Below are 16,567 nucleotides of genomic sequence, written 5' to 3'. Positions count from 1 at the left end.
TTTTAAGTGGGCATTTATAGAGTGTGTTCAGACCTTATTATGGGATTTCCATTTAGTAGTAACTTGATAGGTAGCTTCTCTGGACCTTGGCTACACCAGACAGCTTCACAGAGACACAGGGATGGAAGGTTGGGGGCTGAAAGTTTGGGTTCCCCCTCCCAGTTTCATTGATGTAATTTTATTGTGTAGAATGGAATTCTCCAGGCCAGAATACTGGAGTGGGTAGCTGTTCCCTTCTCCAGGGGATCTTCCCAACCCAGGTCTCCCACATTGCAGGTGGATTCTTTACCAACTGAGCTATCAGGGAAGCCTTCTAGTGGCTCAGTCAGTAAAGAATCTGCCTGCAATGCAGGAGAACACGGTTTGATTCCTGGGTCAGGAAGATCCGCTGGAGAAGGGAACGGCTCCCCACTCCAGTATTCTTGGGCTTCCCTGGTGGCTCAGTCGGTAAAGAATCCTTCTGCAGTGCAGGAGACCTGGGCTCGATCCCTGGGTTGGGAAGGTCCCCTGGAGAAGGGAACGGCTCCCCGCTCCAGTATTCTGGCCTGGAGAATCCATGGGCTGTACAGTCCACAGGGTCGCAGAGAGTCGGACACAACTTAGCGACTTTCAGTTTCACCCAGTTTCATACACTGAGGCCTAAGCCCACGAGATGGTGCTGGGAAGTGTGGCCTTTCTTGTGGTTGGGTCATGAGGGTGGAGCCCTCATGGGTGGGACTAGGGCCCTTATAACAGAGGCCAGAGTGCTGTGCCCCCCATAACCCCAGAGTGGGGCTGTCAGTAAACCCCATTTGGTGGCAGGCTGGTGTTTCAGCTGACCAGCTTCCCTGGTTTCTCTTGGAAACACACGGCTTCTAAATAATGATTAGAATTTCACCAGACACATCTTCAAAAGCTGTGCAGATGAAAGAGTGGAGTGAAATACTTAAGGAGCTAAAAAAAAAAGTCCTCATCAACCTAGAGTTATGGTCAAATAGATTAATTATTCAAGAATAAAATAATTTCTCAGATAAACAAAAATTGAGGGAATTTGTTTCCCATAGATCAGCCTTATAAGAAAAAAAAATTTTTTTTAAGTACTTTGGAGAAAAGGAAAATAAATCATAAACATGCATCTACAAAAATTATAAATGCAATCCCCCAAATTATTAGCAAATTGGATTCAACAGTGTTTCAAAGGAATTACATACCATGATCAGCTTGGATTTATTCTAGGTATGCAGGGCTAGTTGAACATTCAGAAATCAACTAATGTAATTCATCACATCGATAAATTAAGGTAGAAAAATCACATGATCATATCAATAGATGCAGAAAAAGCATTTGACAAAATTTGACACCTGCTTGTGATAAAAACTGTCAGCAAACTAGGACCAGAGGTCACCATAACACAGTATCTCAGACTGAAGGATTAGACGACAGAACATCTCATAATTCTGGAGGCTGCACGTCTGGGATCAGACAGTTGGCAGGCCTTGTTTCTCCCTGAAACTCTCCTTGGCTGACAGGTGTCCACCCCATCCCTGCATCCTCCATGGTCTTTTCTCTGCGTGTGTTTACATCCACATAACCTCTTCTTGCAAGGACGCCAGTCATATTGGACTAGGGCCCATCCTAATGACCTCATTTTAACTTAGTTCCCTCTTTAAAGAGTCTGTCTTCAGATACAGTCACGTTCTAAGATAGTAGGGGTTAGGACCTCAACATATATTTTAGGGAGACACATTCGGCCAGTAGCAGAGGGAACCTCCTCAATTTGATCAACAGCATCTACAAAAACCTGCCACAAGCCTCATACTTCATAGTGAGAAGCTAGACGCTTTCTCCCTAAAACTGGGAACAAGGCAGGAGCAACCTTCTTCACCATTCCTATCAGATACTGTACTTGAATTCCCAGCTAATGCTGTAGGACAAAAAAGAGAACGAAAGCATTCCAATTATGAGTGAAGAAATCAAATTGTCTGTATTTTTAGATAACATGATTGTCTTTATAGGAAAGCCCAAAGAATCAGCAACAAAAAGTCCTGGAACTAGTAAGCGATTACAACAAGGTTGTGGGATGCAAAGTTAATACACATATGTTTATTGCTTTCAAATATATTCTCAGTGAATAATTAGAATTCAAAATAAGAGACATCATTTGCATTCATACCAAAAAAAGAAATTCTTATGTATAAATATGTACAATGTCTAGATGAGAAAAACTATAAAACGCTGATGAAATAAAGAACTTTTAATAAATAAATGGAGAGAAAATCCATGGTGTTGTGTAGGAAGATGCAACATTATTGCGATGCTGTTTTTTGATTTACAAGTTCAATGGAGAAGTCTTGTTTCTGCGGCAGCTAAGCGTGTGGCCATGGGTGGAAGGGCTGGGGGACGCAGGGAGGTCAGATGGGGGCAAGAGTGGATAAAAGACATGGGGGCTCCAGATGAGATTGGGAGGGACCAGGCCTGAAATCCATGGGATGTGAAATCACTAGATTTGGAGATTAATCAGGGGCTGGATTTCTCCAGTTGCTAAACAAATCTATCTTCATTCACATTGTTCACTTCATGTGAGGCAGGGGCTGGAGATAAAGCAGTGAGTAGAGAAGAGCTTGTTTCTTCTCATTTGTTGAGCCTGCTATGCACTTTCATGTCTTGTAATCAGCGTTGTTCACAGGAAGTTATATGCCAGACGTAAATCTTAATATTTTTACAGAATGACTTTCAAGTGTTCACAGCGTCTTCCTTTGGAGTCTGCTCTTTTCCCTGGCACTCCTGGCAGGTATTTTTGCTTGCTTTCTTCAATTCAGCCCTGATGCTGTTGGGGCAGGGTGACCTCTATTCCAACGAGCCCACGTTGCTTAAGTCTTTAAAAATGATGAATTGATGATGACCTTTGAGTTAATATTTCTTGATTCTAACGTGCATATTTTTCACCTGTGAGTGTTTCTGAAATTTCAATGTGGCCGATAATTGATAGTTGTTTTAATTATAACAGAGCCTCTTTTTTTTTTTTTCCTCCTGAAAAGCTGTTCATGAGTAGATTGTGCATCTTATAATTGATGGCATCTTAGTACCCAGGAAATGTAATTCTCTGCCACTGGTGTTATAGAACGAAGTGGTTCCCTCCTGATCAGCACCAGGAGTTCATCTCTCAGAGGGTTTGGCCAAGGAAAGCTGCAGTAGGAAACCTCACCAAATGCTATACGACTTCCTCCTTTCACCCCTGTATTTGGTGGTTTGAGATTACTTCCTGGTTTCTACTAAAAAGGCGTTTCCTCCTCCCATTCACTCGCAGAGCTGGAGGCATGTGACCAAGGTCCCCGATTCAGGGTTCCTGCTGAAAGCAGGCTAGCTGCACCAGCTGCGCCCGGTCACCCTTAGATACACCCCAACCTACCGTCCTAGTTGGGGTTTCTACAAGGGAAACTTTAGGCTGCAAGCCTGCTACCGGACAATCCTTGGGGAAGGCGTCTCCTTACCGACAACTTAAAAGCCCACGCTTAAAATATGACGACATTTCACCTGGCAAGAAACACTCTCCTTGCAGATAATGGAAAGATAATTGATTAAGCTTGTTATTTATGAAAGAAATAAAAAGGACAATGCTTTCAAAGGGGGAAGGGGGAAGTTTCTAGATTTTTTTTTTCCCCCTGAAATGGATGACTCTTTTCTTCCTTAATGGACCGGTTAGCGATTATTAAAACGCCACAGCAGATTTGGAGCCATAAGACGTCAGTATTGCCCCAGCCTGGCTGTCCCGGCTGCCCTGCTGTGACAGGGATCCGGGTGCGCGGGGGCGCGGGCAGACGCTGCCCTGGGCGGCGGGGCGGCGGTGGGGGCTGGGGTGGGCGGGGGCGGGAGGTGGAGGAGGGGGGCGGGGGGCGGGCAGACGCTGTCCTGGGCGGCGGGGCGGTGGGAGGGGCTGGGTGGGGCCTGGTGGGGGCCTGCAGACGCTGCTCTGGGCTGTAGCTGCTCCTTCTGGTTCAGGGGATGCTCAAGCCATGCTGCAGGCGCTGAGCGCAGGGACCGGGGCTTTTGAAAAATAGATGCTCAGGGAGCCCATCTGGAAACAGAAGGCTGCCAAGAGGAAGGGAGGCTGCGCTTCTCTCCTCCTTGCTTTCTCCGCCCTCCCCCATCATGGTGGCCGGTTCTGTGGGTTTATTATATTTTTAGAGCACTTGAAAGCAGGATTTCTTGTGCTTTAAGGACAAAAATCATGCCGTGTCGAATCTAGCGCCGTCAGAAGACGCTAGGCGCAGGAACGTAGGGTGATGCCTCTGTGAGCGCCCCCCACCCCGCTCGCCCGCCCGGGAGGAGTGGGCGGCCTCAGCTCCTGGCGGCTTCTGCCGGAGGCAAAGTGACACACTCGGCCCGTGAGCGTGGCTCGCGCACTGCCAGCAGCAGCCTGGAATCTGTCCACCTTGCTGTCATCTTCCGCACCGAACCCCTCCTCGGGTTAGGGCTAAGCCTGACCCTAACCCTCCGCACCAGCCCCGCCCCCGCCGACCCTGTTAGCAGATGCCCGTGTGACTCTGCTCAGAAATCTCCGCTAGAGCCCCGCGGCTTCGTGCCGCCTTCCTCTGGGGCATCTCAGACCCTCCGCCACAGGGCCCCCGTGGAAACCCGAGGCCCCTCTATCACACCCCCGTGTCCACCTCGTCTCCGGGTCCTCGGTGCCCACCACTGTCTGATCATGAACTGTTGTTTGTTGAGAGAAAAGAAGAGGCTTCGGAAACAGGCGAGTGGAGCGTCGCCCTGGCCCGTCGCTGTTACCACCTCTCCTTAGAGTCCTGAGGCCCGGTCTCCCTCTGTGTCTGCGTCCCCGGCTTCCCGCTCCCGTCTGATGGGCTCAGTGAAGGGCGCGCGGCTTCTTGCTGTTTCCCTTCCCTCCTCCTGGCTTTGCTCTGGAGTTTGGTGTTCTCCCGCATGGGCCCCCCTGAGCTGTAAGAGCCTGGTTCTCCCTATAATACGCCTTTATAATAAGGCATCAGTGGGCGATGAGCGGGACATTTCTTGATTTCGTGTTTCCTGCGTCTCCGTTGGCACCTCTTCCAAGACGCCGACTCAGGACCCCAGCGATACCGGTAGAGCGTAAGCTGTGCGGGCAGCCAGGTGGCCCACCTCCCTCAGCTCATGGAAAGTGCTAGAAATGGCCATAGACACGCCCAGCAGGTTGCCTTAATTTACAAGTGAGAGAACTGGGATCCTTGGAGGGGAAGCTATTTGTCCAAAGTTCCCGCAGCCCAGGGCCGTGGACGCTCAGTCCTGTGTCCGCGCTTAGAAGGGAGGGTAGTTTGCGGGTGGTGGCTTCTGATACGGCCTAGGAAGACACAATGTCCTTAAGCTTTCAGCATTTTCATTATTCTTGTAACCACGGAGTATGAAGAAATACTGACACAAGAACCAGGTTCCAGAATATCAAGGAAGAGTTCTACCGTCCAATTACCTGTCAGTGTCCTCCTGACTAATCTAATCCTAGTGGCGCGGATGACATACAGTATTACAGAGTGTCCCTGCTTTCCACGAAAGAGAAGAGAGCATTGCCTTTTATTTAAGAGTCATGCAGGTCGTGAAGGTGAAGAAGCAAACCCTTGTCTGTAAATGTCAATGAGCATGCTCCAAAGGTGCAGAAGGAAGACGTGGGAGAGGGTGCATCTCTGCTCAGCACCCCGCGGGCAGATAAAGCACCAGCCCCACACGCAGCTGCGGGTCGGGGTCTCACATGGGGATGCCCCCAGCCCTTCCCTGCTTTGCTGTGATCTGCAGCTGTGAGTGGCAATGGAAAGTGCAAAGAAAAAAAAAAATTTAATACTTCTGGGCCAGACTTGGAGCAAGAACATAAGTAAATCTTTGGACGAAAGGCTCCGGCAGCAGAATGTGAGGAGGTGGGTAGTGGGGGCTGGCTTGGGGTGCCTGGGGTCCCCGGAGGCCAGAGCAGGGCACCCTGAGCACCGCCACATAGAGGAAGGCCAGAATCTGCCGTGAGCTGAGCAGAGCTCCTGACCACAAAATGAGCCAATGAGTGTCGCTGTGTTTTTCGTTTTTGTTTCCTCTCCTACTTTCTCCTTTGTGGTAACAGAACCATCACAATAAAAATACTAGCACGGTTGTCCTCAGGGACAGAGAAGACGGATGTTTATGAAACAAAGGAGGCTTGTCCCTGGCGCGGTGGGGACAGTTTTCTCCGGGTGTCACCTGCCGAGAGGCCCATGCGGGTGGCTGTTTGCCCTGGTCCCCGAGCTCCATCCCCCAGTCCATGGGAAGGGAGACCCTTCGTGCCCAGAGGCCGTGTCTGCTGTGTGTTACTCGGGCGGAAACATATCAGGTGAGCAATAGTGTGGATGCCATCCAGTTGCCTCACTGAGTCGTCAGATAAAATGCATGAGCGTCTGTCAAGTAACTTTCATGTGTAAATCACCACGTCAGGACCTATGAGCTGCCAAGACACACACAGGGTGAGACACGTTCCCTGACCTCAAGAAGCTAAGCTTTAGTAGGGGAGGTGAAATTAGACACAGCCAAAGACGACACGAAATTGGAACATGGCTGCACGTGACTTATCACATTAGCTACACAGACCGCCTCCATTACACAGTTTTATTAATAATTGTTTATTACCTTGTGTCCACCCTATCGGGTGTCCCTGGAGGCTCGGTGGTAAAGAATCCGCCTGCTAACACAGGCGACGTGGGCTCAGTCCCTGCGTGGGGAAGGTCCCCTGGAGTAGGAAATGGTAACCCTCTCCAGTACTCTTGCCTGGAGAATCCCATGGACAGAGGAGCCTTGTGGGCTGTAACCCATGGGGTCTCACAGAGTTGGACATGACTGAGTGACTAAATAACAACCTCCTTCCTATCACCACACCGTAAACTCAGAGAGCAGAAGGGTGTCTGCTGTTAAGTTCGCCTTCCCAGGGTCAGAGAGGATGACGCCCCTCTCTGGACGCTCAGAGCGAGGAGGGCAGATCCCTGGGCCCGTGCTAGGATGACGCCCCTCTCTGGATGCTCAGAGCGAGGAGGGCAGATCCCCGGGCCCGTGTTAGGATGGTGCCTCCCGTGCTGCCCACAGGAGCCAGGGTCAGTGCCCGTGCCGGCCGGGACACAGGCCTGCACATGTGGGAGTGGCCTGAAGTCTGTCCCGTGACGTCATAGGGGCCCCGCCCCGCCCCTTTGGAGTCAGAGTTCCGGCGGACTTGGCTCCAGCCCGGTGGGCCGAGTGTCAGCCCCTCCCTTCCCGCCGTGAGATGTAATTCTCGGAGACTCGCTCTCTCCTGTGTGAGACTGCTGGATAGTTACGGGGCTCAGACCCAGGCGAGGTGTGGCCCCTGGTGGTGCTCTGGGAGTGACGGCTGGCGGTGGCGCATGGCTGGAACTCCCGGACGAACTCCCATGGCTCACCAGCGTTTATTCTGCACTTAGACGTTCCGGACGCCTGCCCGGGGCCGAGGGCACAAAATCAGCGGAGACGGCCTTTCCAGCCTCAAAGTGCTTTCTCACATCGAGTTTAAAAATTTATAGACATGCAACTTCCGGACCTCTAGTATCCGATTTTGCATTGTCTACAGCAATATGAGATGGTGGTGTGTTTTCCCAGGGTAGTTTTCCCTTCCATCTAGTTCTTTAGGAGACTGCGATGAAAGCTCAGCAGAGAATCATTTTGCTCGAGTCCTCTGACTTCTGCGTTGATGGCTCGCGTGGGGTGTGTCCTCGCTGCGGCAGCCGCCCTCGGAGGCTCTTCCCCTTCTCGGACCTGTGACATCCGAGCTGTGGCTTTTCTGCCTCCTCCGGGGGTGGGGGGGTGGGGGGGTGATGCTCGTAGGCAGGTGCCTGGGACCCTGATGGCCAGCTGGGACTTGAGCTGTGTCCTCAGCCTTGCCGGGCTCTCGGACTTTACAATTTTGCCCCTGAAATGTCTTCTGAGGCTCCTGATGCCTCTTCAATCCATTCTGAGCCTTGCCGTGAGGAGGGATCCTCGTAAGCGGTCTTGTTCATTTCGCACTCCTGCCAGGACCTTCAGGAGAGAGTGGTGGGCCTGCCATTCACACAGACCGGCCCCCTCCCTTTCTGGACGTGCCGCCCACTGGCTCTCTCTTCCTTGGCATCAGACACACAGAACCCACCCCAGCTTGCCTGTCTTGGCCTCGCCCGTGGCTTGTGGCTCCTCTCACCCCTGCTTTCTGGACTCCTGTCCAGCGGGTGCCCTTGGAACCCCTCCTGTTCTCTAAGGCCTGATTTTCCTGATGGGTGGCGTCTTGGTGTGTGTGTGTGTGTGTGTCATTTAGCCGTGTCCGACTCTTTGTGACCCCATGGACTGTAGCCCGCCAGGCTCCTCTGTCCGTGGGATTCTCCAGGCAAGAATCCTGGAGTGGGTTGCCATTTCCTTCTCCAGGGGTGTCTTGGAGCACATGTAGGTGTAAACCCTGGAGGTTCGCTCGGGGAACCCCAGTAAGAGCTGCTTTCGTGCTGTTTCAGGAGCGGCCTTCCGGCCTGGCTGGCGGGGCCTGGCCAGCATCTCTCAGAGGCTCTGGAGTCTTCTGTGAGGGTGCTGGGAGGATCCAGAAGGAAGGCCAGGGACTCAGCTCGACAGCCACCCAAGGTGCTGACCACGACCTTGTGGAGGTGATGGGCCTGCGAGTTTCTCTCGAGGGGAGTTTCTCAGGAGGCTGTGCGTTCAGTTCCTGGAGTGGCCCTGAAGGTCATGGCTGGGGTGCCTCGGATCTTCTCAGGCATGTTCCCAAGGCCGTGGTCTCCATTTCACGTGAGTGGAGGCTGCGGGTTTGAACCTGTGATTTCTCTGCGGGCCCCGGTGATCAGATGAACCTGTGCTATAGACTGCTTTACGTTTGGCAAAACTACAGCCTGAGGTGAGACCCACACATGGTCGCCTGGGGGAGCTCGTTGGTGGGAAAGCAGCTCTAAGCAGCCAGGGGGGCACGGGGGGCAGAGGAAGCTGCTGGGCGGCTGAGCGCTGAGCGGGGAGGGGTCAGCCCGGGGGTGAAGCAGGTTCCAGACCAGAGGATGCAGGCTGCAGCTGCCGGGAGGATCCCTGCAGCACTCAGCGAGACCGGGAGCTGAGACTGGGACCGTGCATCTACCCGTGGACCTTCACAAGTGAACAGGGAGTCACTCAAGACACACCTTGGAATACAGTTCTTGGACCTAATCCGTTGTGAGAGTGAAGTTCCACCGTGTTATTCTGTGTCTCATGTTTTTCTCACTCAACAGGGGTTCATACCTGCCCAGGATGTGCAACACTGAGGTCACGGTGTCCCCAAGGGAAGGCATGCCTCGAAGCAGTGTGGTCCATACGTTATGTTAGATCAGACAGTGTGGTCTCTATACTACATTAGATCAGACACTGTCTCATACCAGCTTGGAGCAGGGAAAACTGGTGGAGGCTTTCAAGAAAATTCACAGGGTAAAAGCCTGAAATTAGAAACTTTCCATTTATTATAACCTGCTGTGTTAATAGATAAAGACATCATTATAAAATTTAGGATAAAGCCATAGTTCAGAAGTAAGATTATGTTGTGTGTGTGTGTGTGTGTGCGCGCACGCACGCTTAGTCATGTCCAACTCTTTGCAACCCCAGGGACTGTAGCTTCCCAGGCTCCTCTGTCCATGGGATTCTCCAGGCAAGAATACTGGAGTGGGTTGCTATGCCCTCCTCCAGCAGACTGTCCTGATCTGGGAATTGAACCCACGTCTCCTGCATTGGCAGGCAGATTCTTCACCACTACACCACTTAAAGTCCGTTTATTAAGCATCTACTTTGTTCCAGGAAACTGATAAGTGTTTTACTTCATTATGACTGATCCTTTCCACAACTCTGAGAGGTAATTTGTTCTCACTTTCCAAAAGAGAAATCGAGAGGCTGATTACCTTGCCCTGAAGTCAGACGTGGAGCATGGACTCAAGCCCAGATCTTTCTGACTCAACACCTGCGTTTTTTCTACTTTGCGGTGGCCCAGACCAGCCCAGGTTCCAGGGGGCACGGGTTAAGAAAGTGCTCTGACGTCCAGGGGTGATGTGCCTTCCCACACGTGGGAGAAGCATCGAGCCTTTGGCTCACCCCCTTCCACACTCGCTGCCTATGACCTGGGGCCAGAGTCTTTCTCCAACCCCAGTGAACACGCCTTTGCCGCCTGGTCCTCACTCTAACGACAAATGGGGCACAGCCTTGGGAGGCTGGGAGATGGGGCTCCGGGGCAGCAGGAACTGGCTGGGATGCTGAGCCCAGCCGGGTCCAGTCACTGAGTGACGAAGGGCCGGGGAGTCGGAGGAGCCGCTGAGGGTGGAGGGTGGATGCTGCTGCCCTTGCCCTCTCCCCGGAAGGCGCAGACACAAGCCAGCGATGTGTTCTGGCCTGAGGGTAACTTGCAGCATCCACAGTTGAAATGGCTGCTTGTTGAAGACTTGCGGAGGAGCTGAATGAGGATCTCTTCTTGTAGACGGAGGTGAACAAGGGGGAAGAGCTGAGTTTAGCTCAGAATTCATCAGTCTGGAGGCAGCTGGTTCTTTCCCACAAAGCCCCTCTTTCTAATCTCTTCGCCTCCAGACAAGCCTCCCACCCTGCCGATGAGAACGGCCTTCATGGCTGATGGGGTTTCTGTCACCTGTGAATTCCAATGTGGCCCCTCCTCCTCCAGTGGCCTCCGCTGGTCATCCCCACGGCCCCTGGGAAGAGTGGGTACCAGCCCAGCACTGGCTTCTGCAGCCCCGCCTCTGGTACCCGGACCCCATCTTCAGCCACGTCCCCCGGGGTCTTCCCTCGGGGCCTTCCCCCACACAGTGGTCTCTACACGGGCCGACCTGCCCTCGTTCTGAAAAAACCCAAACTCATCTGTCAAGACTTGGCTCGAGGGTCATCACCTCCATCTGGAAGCCTGCCCTGACCACCACCCCCGCCCCTGGCCTTGCGGAGTTTCTAGTGTTTTATGTCCGGAGGTGTTTCCATGTTTCCTGCCGACTTGCCCGCCCCCCTCCCAGCCCACTGATGCTGCCAGTATTGGAGCAGGACAGCTTCAGTCTTCTTATTTCCATGTTAGCAGATTCTTGACAGAGAGTAGGTGGATACTCAGTATACATTGGACGGATAAAGTAAGTGATCTCCTTGTGACTTTAGATAAAGGAAAGGATTTTGTTGGGAAGATAAATTCACTGCGAAGGAACTCGCTGCAAGCACGCATTGATTTCTCAGCAAATATTTAATGAACACATTTTATGTGTTTATCATAAAGTGGCCTAGGACGCCGAGCAGGCTGTGCTTTTTGTGAAAGTTTGGAGGAAAGGGTGCTTGCGGGGCTTGGTGAAAATCTGCGGTTTCTCGATCAGAACCTGCCACATCCTGAGCGCCCGACACACATTCAGAATGAACGTGAATGAATGAAGGGCGCTGGGGCTTATAATGACTTTTCACATGTGTGGTCTTTTTATAATTCAAGCAACCCCCCTCTCCCCGCAAACCGAAATGTACATTGGTGGTTACAGCCCTAACCTGAGAAAACTGGGACTGGGAGTTACTAAGTGACCGGCCCAGGCTGTCTGAGCCCAGGGGCGTCTGGACTAACCTGGACCTGGTCTCTGACCTCTGTGTCCTTTGACTCCTGGTCGGGCAGCTAGGAGCGCATGGACACTGTTTCTTGCTCACTCATCAGACTCTCCCAGGCCCCTCCAGCGAGCAAGCCCCGATCTGATGGCTGAACCCCTGGGAAGCGAGTGGGGCAGGGAGGGTGCCCCAGGGTATGTGTGTGTCTCACCCCATGGGTCTCCACGGGCTGGCTGTGCAGGCAGCCTGGGCTGGGCGCTGAGGGTGGAAGGTGCTCCTGGGGGCCGGGCTGCCTTGGGTGGCGCGTCCCTGTGCAGGGCGCAGAAGATGCCAGTGGGGATCAGCTTGGGCTGTGGCCCCGCATGGCTGAAGCGCGCGCTCTGGACCCTGAGAGCTGATCACGCATGGCAGGCGGGCCTTGGAAGAGATCTGTTTGGGACACAGATGGAAATTGCCCCCAGAGGAGTCCCAGCTGGTGGGAAAATGCATGCAAGCTGAGAGGTGTGAGGGTTAGGGTGGGTGCCTGAGCGCACAGGGGAGGCTGTGGGCAGGACTGGAGCGCGGGCAGACCCCCCGGCTGAGTCCGTGAGGGCTGGGCTCGTACGTACAGAGCACAGAGGGGAGGCCGTCGGAGGCGCTCACAGCTCCCCGCAGCCAGAGACAGCTCTGCCTGCACGTCCTCCTCCTGGAGGGGGGCCGGCTCTAACCCCCGAGACCTTGGCTGTTGTTCGTCCTGGGCAAGGCTGCGCTCGGTGGTCTCCCTCGAGGCAGGATGGGGTGGTGAGCGCCCCACAGGAGGAGCGCGCCTGCCGCTTTGCCGGGCCCTGGGCACGCCCGGCTCACCGAGGGAGGCAGAACCTGCCTCATCACACCTGCCTCTCTCGCCTGGCTCCCGGTGCTCCGAGTCCTCCGAGTCGTGGTCCTACCCCCTGCCCCCCCACCTTCTCCTGTTTGATTTTAGTGACCTGTCGAGACAACTCAACAGAACTTTGGTTCTTGAATCTCTGTACTTATTGAATAAACATTGAGTGCAGGGGCGCCTTTGATCTCCCGTCTCTGACTCTGCCAGATGCTTCCACAGCCTTGATCTTCTGAGAATCTCCCCCATCCCCAGGGGAGGCCTGCGTCTCCCTCCTCACCCGGAGCACTCGTGTGCTGTTGCTGAGTCACATCCTACTTCGGAGTCTGGCTCAGGCCTCGTCTCGGCATCAGGAGGGTGAGAACCCTCAGGAGGATTTGCAGGGTCTCTGTCCTCTGTGTGGTTCTCTGGCAGTTCGTGTCCCCCCCGCCGACTCCCCCACCCGGAGCACAAGGGTGTGATGGCTGTCTCTCCAGCTCCAGAGCTGACCTTGGTCTCCATGGAGACACACATCCTGACGGAGTGCTCTGGGAAGTCTGACTTTCCTTTTCCTTTTCAAGGATTCTCATTTCATAACCACTTTCAAATCCCCCCGAGGGGGAGACGTCAGACTGAAAGCCTCGAGTACAATTCCTCTTTAGCCGAGGGGACTTCCTTGAGCCACTCGACAGGCGCCCTGACAGTAAATCACCCTTTGCAATCCAGTCAGATTTAAAAACAAGCTTGGAGTTGGTGCTTCAGTACTGGCTTCTCTGGAGTTATGACAGAGAGGGGTGTCTGCCCCGCAGTGCGGCCAGGACGGAACCCGTGTGCGGCTGGGGGCGGCGGACGCGTGTCCCCGCCTCCACTGCCCCTCTGTGGCGTAGGGATCAAGCTAGGGGTGCCGGACGGGCACCCCTGCTGTCGCTTCGTGTTCAGTGCTGGGCGGGGGGATAACGAGGGGTCTTCACGTTCGTAAAAGCTGTACTTCCGATGCTCCCCACTCTCCTTTTCAGCTGCAGGGGGCAGAATTCATTTCCTGTAGAGTCGGGGTGTTTCAGGGCCCTGAGCTGAGTCTGGTGGTGGAGATGCTGACCCTTCTGTCCAGAACTCTGAGTGGGCCTCGTGAGTCCCTTGCCCTCTCTGAGACCCCCCTTTCTTCTCAGTCAAAGGAGCGACTTGTCCAAACACATGCTCAGTCCAGGTTCTGTCTTCGCTGTCTCCGAGAGGGACCCGCTCAGCTGGGTACCGAAGAGTGATGTCAAGCTGGTCAATGACCAACAGTCACCGCCTTCCCTCACGTTGTACTGCTTGCGTCTAGTGACTTTAACCAGAAGGATGGCAAATTACTCACGCTCATGATAGAAAATTAGGAAACAGAGGTCCGAACCCAAGCCTGAACCATCTCGCTTCTCCTCTGTAGCAGGCGGGGCTGTGAGGCTGTGAAGGCGTGGTAATCACCTGTGGGCACGTGTGTTTGTGTGCACGTTTGCTGATGACGAACCTGGCCTCCGCGGCAGCTCCCGCTCGCCTGCACAGACAGGCCCGTCCACCCTGTGAGCGGCGCCGGGCACTCGTCACTGCGAGGGTCTCCCTGGACGGACCCTGTCACTCAGCTCCCCCCACATTCCCCCCACATTCCATTAGAAACGATGCTGGGAGGAAAGGCTTGGAAGCAAACCTTTTTATACTTTTGTGATCATTTATCTTCTTAAGATAAATTCTTAAAAGTGGAATTGCTGGGTCACAAAGGGAACTTACCATTGCAAGGCTTTGGCTACTTATTGATGAAGTTCTGAACGGTTTCACTCGCGTCCATGCCCACTGGTATGAGATGAGATCAAACATTTCTTTGCAGAATCCCTCTTTGGGTTGTTGTTTAGTCTCTCAGTTGTGTCCGACCCTTTCGTGACCCCATGGACTATAGCCCGACAGTCTCCTCTGTCCATGGGCTTCTCCAGGCAAGAGTATTGGAGTGGGCTGCCATTCCATCCTCCAGGGGATCTTCCCGACCCAGGGATCCAACCCGGGTCTCCTGCATTGGCAGGTAGATTCTTCACCACTGATGCCACCAGGGAAGCCTACCGTCTCCCTAACTTAATTGTTATTAAAATAATTTCAGGATGAAAGCATTGTACTATTGTAGTTTTAAATTGCATTTCTTTAATTTCAGTTTTGAATAACAATGCAGGTGATGAAGGATATGAATTTCTCCCGACTACAGTCCATAAATTTTCATCTGTAGCCTTCAGTTCAGTTCAGTTCAGTTCAGCCGCTCAGTCATGTCCAACTCTTTGCGACCCCAAGGACTACAGAACACCAGGCTTCCCTGTCCATCACCAACTCCCAGAGATGACTCACACTCATGTCCATCAAGTCGGTGATGCCATCCAGCCATCTCATCTTCCGTCATCCCCTTCTCCTGCCTTCAATCTTTCACAGCATCAGGGTCTTGTCTAACGAATCAGTTCTTTATGTCAGGTAGCCAAAGTATTGGAGTTTCAGCATCAGTCCTTCTAATGAATATTCAGGACTGATTTCCTTTAGGATAGACTGGTTGGATCTCCTTGCAGTCCAAGGGACTCTCAAGAGTCTTCTCCAACACCACAGTTCACAAGCATCAATTCTTCAGCACTCAACTTTCTTTATAGTCCAACTCTCACATGGAAAAACATTTGTTGGCAAAGTGTGGTCTCTGCTTTTTAATACACTGTCTAGGTTGGTCATAGCTTTTCTTCCAAGGAGCAAGCGTCTTTTAATTTCATGGCTGCAGTCACCATCTGCCGTGATTTTGGAGCCCAGAAAAATAAAGTCAGCCACTGTTTCCATTGTAGTCTTATCACCATTAATTTCTAAGTTGTTTGTAGTAATAGTTTTGCTTTATTTCTTTAACTTAAAAATTATTTAAAATTTTTTCCAAATTCACCTTTTTTTTTAAATTAAAAAATTCTTTTAGTTTTGTTTCATTGAGGTAGAGATCGCAGCCTGTATCACACCTCCTCACTGTGCGTTGCACGTGTGATGAAGTCTCTGTGATCCTCTGTGTTCCTTTTAATGCGGTTTTCTCATATCCTTTACTGTTTATTACTCCCAGCTTGTTTTCCCTACATTGTTTATATTGACTTGATGTTTCTTTGTTGATTTCACCGTGCCCTGTCATTTTGGTTTGGGTGGATCTCTTCGGCATTGCAGTTGTGTGTGGTTGCTTTTTAATTCTAAGTGTCTTTGTCATTCTTGTGATTTCTGTTTTTTTTTTTTTAATGTTTTTATAATTGTTTTAGAGTTTTATTTTTGCAGTTTGATATACACAATGCACTTTCATCCTGGAGAGATAACATGTTTTTTTCAGAGCACATCAACATCACGAATGTCTTTTTTTTTTATTTTTAACACCAAAAATATTTTGTGCTGGGGTATAGCCGATTAACAGTGTTGTGACAGTTTCAGGTGAACTGCGAAGGAACTCAGCCATGCATACACATGCATCCACTGTCCTCCAAACCTTCCTCCCATTCCTAAGAAGAGACACTTAGCATTTTCGTTCTAATTAATCCTTCAGTCAGTGACACTGTCATTCCAGACCCTGACTATTGACAGTGCTCCTGGTCAACATGTCATTAATTAATGTCTGTGTTGTTTCTATTTCTTTCTGAGAATTGGTCCAATCTCACACTTTAGTTATCACATTGTTCACTCTGTTTTTAAATACTCTGTTCAACCATTCTTGTAGTTTTAAATTCTACTCTGATTTGATTGTTTTCAAAAGTTTCTTTCATAACTCCTGTAATTAATTTGCTTTTCTGGCCAGGTCTTTTGGTTAGCCTTGAATTTGAATGTAACCTTTTGTAAGGAATGTTCTTTGAAAGTTTTAAAATTATTCTCGCATATCATGTTTAACAGGGACCTGATTATTTTCATTTGTAGGGAATCTGTGACCTCATTGCTAATGTGGTCATTGCTAATGACATTGCTCATGCCTTTAAGACTATTTATATGAGATCGACATATCTCTAAGATGTTTCATAATTTTTCCCTGCTATTCAGTGACCCTTCCTGAGGTTAAGATTTGAGTCTCTCGGTTCGCCTGGGATGTCTTCAGCCTTGACCTGGTGCTTCCTCTTACTTCCGAGTTCTAAGCTGGGGCTCTGAGGCCGGTCTACTGTTAGGTTTTGTCTGATAATTCACACCTCC

This window comes from Dama dama, chromosome 16 (assembly GCF_033118175.1).
Source record: "Dama dama isolate Ldn47 chromosome 16, ASM3311817v1, whole genome shotgun sequence".
Taxonomy (NCBI): domain Eukaryota; kingdom Metazoa; phylum Chordata; class Mammalia; order Artiodactyla; family Cervidae; genus Dama; species Dama dama.
Note: the sequence above shows the minus strand (reverse complement) of the source record.